Genomic DNA, 8,114 nt, shown 5'->3' on the forward strand with positions numbered 1-8,114 from the left:
AATAAAACCTTCGAACGGATGCACCGAATTGAAAACTTCTTTTTTCCCCTGAAAGGTGTGAGTCCCTAGATTGTCCTTATGTATATATGGTTCGTAACGAACAAGGCCAAGTCACACAAAAGACCCGAAATAAAGGTTTTTAGGCGGTTTCGTAAACTTATCTAAAAAGTTATCTGCCCATGTCAACGGAATTTAGCACTGTCTGTATACAGTCGCGGTAACCTTTCGGCGTACGGGCAGGACTTGTGGCGCAATGGATAACGCGTCTGACTACGGATCAGAAGATTCCAGGTTCGAATCCTGGCAAGTTCGTAATAATTTTAACCATCATTTTATCCAACGTTTACTCATTATCCTTACCCTTAGTTAGCGTATTTTTATTTTTTTCAGTGATTTTGTTTTGTGCATATGGGAATTTCCTATACTCCGAGTTCACAAGGTAAGCGTTGATGGTAAGACGGTGTTGAGTGTACTTGATGTTGAGTGTACTCGATTTTGTGTTTGACTCGGCGTTGTGTGTGCTGACGCGGCGCAGCCGCTAGTTAGTAAATAAGAAGCTTACGATATCAAATACAAGAAAATGTACATACTATTTTAGACTCCAAATTGGGTAATAAACCAAAAAAGCGGGTTAGTTGAAAAAAGAATAAGTGAAGTATGCATGGTCCCACGTGAGTGCACAGTGAACGAGGCATAAAAAAGTGACTAAGTTCAGCATTTGCCCCCCACACACACACCCATTTAGCCCCGAATGTCCCCACGGGACGTCAAATCCTGGTGAAAATGAACAAACGGTGCAGTTTTAGGCCTTAACATATGTGAATTTGAATTCTGTACCATGCAAAAAAGGAAATAGCTAAGTCCACTATTTGCCTCCCCCCCATCTCATTGAGCCACAAAAGTCGGCAAAGCTTTAACATATTTACAGTTGAGTTCAGCACAACTGCTAAATAGACATACACAGAAAATCTTGGACAAATATGGTAAAATAGTCCAAAAAAAATTGGAGTTTTTTTATTAGCCCTAAACGAGCCCCTGGGGCACACCCAAGAGTTATTACGAAGTATAGACAAACAAAATTCTATAGAAATCAGTTAGTTACAACTTTTTAGAAAGTTTTATAAAAATCCAAGGCATCAATTTTTTTTTTTTTTTTTTAGCCATTTTAACCCGAAAGACACCCCTATAGGGCAACCTGAGTTTACCCGGAAAATCCGTTGTGTTACTTTTTTACTCATATCATGTTTAATGTTTGTGCAAAATTTCCAAAAATTCCAAGGGGTAGTTATTGAGAAAAGTCATGGATGTAGTGCCATGGATGACGAGTCGGCTGATGGTCTACTTGGTGTGTGATTATGTTTGGCACATCCACTTTATTTACATTTCTCATCCGAAAACCGAAAATATTAAATAAAATGACAATTTAAACAAAAATTACGATCAAACCAGACGCACAAACAAACAAAATCAATTCACTTCTTCCTTTTAGACTTAGAACTTAGACGATGTAGAATTATTTCCCTTGGCAAACTCCCTGTTTATCTTAGCAGTAACTAAAACTAACCCATACTCCTCTATCTCCTCCAACCAATTTAACATCGGTGAGGTTACATAGTTATTTCACACTTTACTGTAAGGCCTCAGATAGACATATGAACGGACTTGGAGTTTATATTCGTAACAGCCTCCACTTGACTAGAGTATCTAAACTAGAATCGGATGACCAGGCCTTCATGTGCTTTAGACTAAACTTGCAAGATAGCTTAATTTTTTTTTATCGTGTTCTCCTTCGAGTCAGGATCCCATACCCTAATAAACCACGTCTCTGACATCATAAATGAAGCGATCCCCATAGATACTAGCACTAAATTACATGTATTTCGTAACTTTAATTTCCACTACAGTAATTGACTTAGTTTCTCTTGTTACGCACCTGTTAGCATCGCACATAGCTTCTTTTTTTTTTTTTTTACTTTTATGAATTTTGGAGATGAAGATTGATCATTCGTAATATTTGTAATCTTCGGACTACTGTTTTCATCTTGAGTGTCATTTTTACAACGTTCCGGTCGATGTAACCTCCGATCTTCTTCAGGTGTATTTTTTCAAACTCGGAAATGTTTCTCTCGGACTCGGAAATTTGAACGGAATTTCGGATAACACGCTTTACTTCACAGGGGGTAGCATGCCCTCGTTCCATCAGCCATGACTGGATAGATATAATGTAAAGAAAGGAATCGTTCGTTGCCTACAACCCCGATCAAAAACAATACGTATTAATAGCAATGCATATCAAAAGGAGATTGCCAGTTTGAAAGAAACCATCCACCGAAACAACTATCTTGAGACCATGACATCAGCTCCTAGAAATCTGGACCAGACACCAAAGGACAACAGCCGGAAATTAACCACAGTTTGTATACCATACATGAAGGACTTGTCGGAAATTTTTTTTTTTAAGAATATGTAATCCATATGACATCAGGATAGTATTCAGAAGCGATTCAACTCTCAGAACACATCTAATGCGAGTCAACCCCACCCCCTCTACAGAAACAAATCATGACTAAGTACTTTGCATATACATGCAAAATACATGAAAAAGGTAAATTGAGCAATACATCTGCTCAACTGCTGGAATAAAAAAGGTGACGACAATGCTCTCAACGTGCCCGTCTCTGACTTGGTAAACCGTCCTCGTAACCCGGAAGTGACGTCATCTCTAAAATTTCCTTTACAGACATAAACCATATACGATGATCTAAAAATCACTCCTAATCGTATTTATGCCATGATAAAAAAATTAGAAATTTCAAATACGTTTGGGTTTGGTCTCACTTCAGTCATGCTTCAGTCATGTTCAGTTGAGCTTTCACAATTTCTCTTAACACTCTTCAACAAATGACTTATTGAATCATGCTACTGGAAAATTGGTTTGATGGTACAAGTTTTCAAGAATTCGTTTGAAAGAAATAACGCATTCAATCACCGCCGCATTATCTTTCTTTCTCATCGTCTATCTTTCTTTCTCTTTTAATCTTTCTTTCTCATCGTCTATCTCTCTTTCTCTTTTAATCTTTCTTTCTTATCGTCTATCTCTCTTTCTCTTTTAATCTTTCTTTCTCATCGTCTATCTCTCTTTCTCTTTTAACCTTTCTTTCTCATCGTCTATCTCTCTTTCTCTTTTAATCTTTCTTTCTCATCGTCTATCTCTCTTTCTCTTTTAATCTTTCTTTCTCATCGTCTATCTCTCTTTCTCTTTTAATCTTTCTTTCTCATCGTCTATCTCTCTTTCTCTTTTAATCTTTCTTTCTTATCGTCTATCTCTCTTTCTCTTTTAATCTTTCTTTCTCATCGTCTATCTCTCTTTCTCTTTTAATCTTTCTTTCTCATCGTCTATCTCTCTTTCTCTTTTAATCTTTCTTTCTCATCGTCTATCTCTCTTTCTCTTTTAATCTTTCTTTCTTATCGTCTATCTCTCTTTCTCTTTTAATCTTTCTTTCTCATCGTCTATCTCTCTTTCTCTTTTAATCTTTCTTTCTCATCGTCTATCTCTCTTTCTCTTTTAATCTTTCTTTCTCATCGTCTATCTCTCTTTCTCTTTTAATCTTTCTTTCTTATCGTCTATCTCTCTTTCTCTTTTAATCTTTCTTTCTCATCGTCTATCTCTCTTTCTCTTTTAATCTTTCTTTCTCATCGTCTATCTCTCTTTCTCTTTTAATCTTTCTTTCTCATCGTCTATCTCTCTTTCTCTTTTAATCTTTCTTTCTCATCGTCTATCTCTCTTTCTCTTTTAATCTTTCTTTCTCATCGTCTATCTCTCTTTCTCTTTTAATCTTTCTTTCTTATCGTCTATCTCTCTTTCTCTTTTAATCTTTCTTTCTCATCGTCTATCTCTCTTTCTCTTTTAATCTTTCTTTCTCATCGTCTATCTCTCTTTCTCTTTTAATCTTTCTTTCTTATCGTCTATCTCTCTTTCTCTTTGAATCTTTCTTTCTCATCGTCTATCTCTCTTTCTTTTTTAATCTTTCTTTCTAATCGTCTATCTCTCTTTCTCTTTGAATCTTTCTTTCTTATCGTCTATCTCTCTTTCTCTTTTAACCTTTCTTTCTCATCGTCTATCTCTCTTTCTCTTTTAACCTTTCTTTCTCATCGTCTATCTCTCTTTCTCTTTTAATCTTTCTTTCTCATCGTCTATCTCTCTTTCTCTTTTAACCTTTCTTTCTCATCGTCTATCTCTCTTTCTCTTTTAATCTTTCTTTCTCATCGTCTATCTCTCTTTCTCTTTTAACCTTTCTTTCTCATCGTCTATCTCTCTTTCTCTTTTAACCTTTCTTTCTCATCGTCTATCTCTCTTTCTCTTTTAACCTTTCTTTCTTATCGTCTATCTCTCTTTCTCTTTTAATCTTTCTTTCTCATCGTCTATCTCTCTTTCTCTTTTAATCTTTCTTTCTTATCGTCTATCTCTCTTTCTCTTTTAATCTTTCTTTCTCATCGTCTATCTCTCTTTCTCTTTTAACCTTTCTTTCTCATCGTCTATTTTTCTCTTTGATTTCTTTGTACTTCTCCTCTTTTTTAATGGTTTCCTTTCCTTCTTTATTTATTCTTTATTTTACTTGAATTATTTTCCATTCATTTTTAGTATCTTTCCTTGTTCAATATGCTTCTTTTTCTTGCTAATTTTTCCTGTGCGTCGTTTGCTCAATTCAAATATTTTGGCGTTCCACGTTTCTTGCCAAAATTTAATGGCCGTGTAAGATTCGAACAAACATGGCGTCAGCAGCCATTTTAACTAACTGTTTACTGTAATTGGTTTTTAAGTTTATTTTAATCAACACTATTTTGGTTAAATTTCATTTTATTTTACTGTATTTTAATTTGATTTAACTTTAATTTTTAATTTTGATAATTTGAAATTAATATATATTTTACTTTAATTCGATGTATATATTTCCATTTAATTTAATTAAATATTATCTGATTTATTTTTTTTTATTTCGTTTTTTTTTTTATTTTATTTTATTTTATTTCGGTTTTACTTTTTATTTTACTTTTATTTTATTTTACTTTGTTTTTATTGAATTTTAATTTTAATTTTGATTTATGTACGTTATTTTAATTTCGTATATTTAATTTTATGTTCTTATTTTCTGTTAATGTTATATTCCATCTGAAGTATTAAGTATTTAGTATTTTCTGGATTTGCTATTTTTTTTTATTTTCTTTATTATTTCCTTTTGCTACCTTTTACAAAGTCCATTCAATAATCTTCAAGACTCTATTTGGCACAAGCATTTAAAATTATCATAGACTCTTGAAAATTCAATATATTATTACTACACGTGTTAGAAGATGAGCAGTTTGCACGATATCAAGTTCAAATGAACAGCTACAAATCTGTTGCCAGGGACGCTGGGAAAATGGTGGGATCTTTCTACCGCTCCAGAAGATATTTCACTACTGATGCAATTCTCTATCTGTATAAAAGCCAAGTACGTCCAGGGATGGAGTACTGCTGTCACATCTGGGCAGGAGCTGCTAAAAACAGCCTATCCTGACTTGACAGAGTACAAAATAGACTTCGTGGTTTAGTGGGGGATGCCCTTTTCTCTTCCCTGCAACCTCTCTCCCACAGAAGAGACGTTGCGGGCCTATCTTTGTTTTATCTTTATTTCCATGGTAGGTGCTCGTCTGAGCTCCAATCCCTCGTCCCCCCCTCGTCAATCTTTCACGAGAAACACCCGTCTGGCTGAAACTACTGTCAATAATTTTCCCCACTCTTTATCTGTGCCTAAATCCAAACGTAGATTCCATGAGCAAAGCTTCTTTCTTAGAACTGCACGCCAGTGGAACTCTCTGCCGCTTGCCTGTTTCCCACCTGACTACAACTTGGACGTGTTAAAGTCCAACATAAACAAAATCCTGATAAACCGCCCCCTTAAGTAAGACACTCTAACTAAACACCCAATACGAATGATTATTCCAATATTATCTCATTGATTACTGCACACGCAATAACCCTTATCCCTGAGTGGCCTTCGGGCCTTGATAAGTGGTGAACATATGTAAAAAAAAAGCTACAGCAGGAATTCGAATACATTCTAGTAAAGACAAATTGTCACAGCTAAAAAATGCAATCTGGACGTGGGGACACTTTAGAACAAGGATATACAATAAAATTCTGTTTAAAATTGATTATCGATTTATTTTTTATTTTTTTTCTTTTATCGATTTCTTTTTTTTTTCTTTTATCGATTTCTTTTTTAATTTTTTTTCTTTTATCGATTTATTTTTAATTTTTTTCATTTATCGATTTATTTTTTAATTTTTTTCTTTTATCGATTTCTTTTTTCTTTTTTTCTATTATCGATTTATTTTTATTTTTTCTTTTATCGATTTCTTTTATCGATTTCTTTTATCGATTTCTTTTTTTAATTTTTTTTCTTTTATCGATTTCTTTTTTAATTTTTTTCTTTTATCGATTTCTTTTTTCTTTTTTCTTTTGTCGATTTCTTTTTTAAGTTTTTCTCTTCTTTTTTAATATTTTTCTTTTATCGATTTCTTTTTTTATTTTGTTTCTTTTATCGATTTCTTTTTTAATATTTTTCTTTTATCGATTTCTTTTTTTATTTTGTTTCTTTTATCGATTTCTTTTTTATATTTTCTTTTATCGATTCTTTTTTAATTTCTTTCTTTTAGCGATTTCTTTTTTAATTTTTTTTTCTTTTATCGATTTCTTTTTTAATTTTTTTCTTTTATCGATTTCTTTTTTCTTTTTTCTTTTATCGATTTCTTTTTCTTTTTTTTCTTTTATCGATTTCTTTTTTATTTTGTTTCTTTTATCGATTTCTTTTTTATATTTTCTTTTATCGATTCTTTTTTAATTTCTTTCTTTTAGCGATTTCTTTTTTAATTTTTTTTTCTTTTATCGATTTCTTTTTTAATTTTTTTCTTTTATCGATTTCTTTTTTATTTTGTTTCTTTTATCGATTTCTTTTTAATTTTTTTTCTTTTATCGATTTCTTTTTTTCTTTTTTCTTTTATCGATTTCTTTTTTAATTTTTTTCTTTTATCGATTTCTTTTTTCTTTTTTTTCTTTTATCGATTTCTTTTTCTTTTTTTTCTTTTATCGATTTCTTTTTTAATTTTTGCTTTTATCGATTTCTTTTTTTATTTTTTTTATTTTATCGATTTCTTTTTTTATTTTTGCTTTTATCGATTTCTTTTTTTATTTTTTTTATTTTATCGATTTCTTTTTTTCTTTTTTTTCTTTTATCGATTTCTTTTTTAATTTTTGCTTTTATCGATTTCTTTTTCTTTTTTTTCTTTTATCGATTTCTTTTTTTATTTTTGCTTTTATCGATTTCTTTTTTTATTTTTTTTATTTTATCGATTTCTTTTTTTCTTTTTTTTCTTTTATCGATTTCTTTTTTATTTTTTTCTTTTATCGATTTTTTTTTCTTTTTTCTTTTATCGATTTCTTTTTTAATTTTTTCTTTTATCGATTTTTTTTTTATTTTTTCTTTTATCGATTTATTTTTTAATTTTTTTCTTTTATCGATTTCTTTTTTCTTTTTTTCTTTTATCGATTTCTTTTTTTAATTTTTTCTTTTATCGATTTCTTTTTTTAATTTTTTCCTTTTATCGATTTCTTTTTTCTTTTTTTATTTTATCGATTTCTTTTTTTAATTTTTTCTTTTATCGATTTCTTTTTTTAATTTTTTTCTTTTATCGATTTCTTTTTTCTTTTTTCTTTTATCGATTTCTTTTTCTTTTTTTTTCTTTTATCGATTTCTTTTTTATTTTGTTTCTTTTATCGATTTCTTTTTTAATTTCTTTCTTTTAGCGATTTCTTTTTTAATTTTTTTTTCTTTTATCGATTTCTTTTTTAATTTTTTTCTTTTATCGATTTCTTTTTTTATTTTGTTTCTTTTATAGATTTCTTTTTAATTTTTTTTCTTTTATCGATTTCTTTTTTTATTTTTTTTTATTTTATCGATTTCTTTTTTTATTTTTTTTATTTTATCGATTTTTTTTTTTCTTTTTTTTCTTTTATCGATTTATTTTTTATTTTTTTATTTTATCGATTTCTTTTTATTTTTTCTTTTATCGAT

At 30.2% G+C, this 8,114-nt stretch overlaps 1 non-coding gene across 1 annotated transcript; it reads left to right on the top strand.

The window, feature by feature from the left end:
• The first annotated feature begins 239 nt into the window (after positions 1 to 239).
• Positions 240 to 312, top strand: Trnar-acg (transfer RNA arginine (anticodon ACG)). Its single transcript has one exon. It is a non-coding gene; the product is annotated as a tRNA-Arg (tRNA).
• Positions 313 to 8,114: the final 7,802 nt, after the last annotated feature.

The sequence above is a fragment of the Euprymna scolopes genome, chromosome 33 (genome assembly GCF_053919585.1).
Source record: "Euprymna scolopes isolate OS-2025 chromosome 33, ASM5391958v1, whole genome shotgun sequence".
NCBI lineage: Eukaryota > Metazoa > Mollusca > Cephalopoda > Sepiida > Sepiolidae > Euprymna > Euprymna scolopes.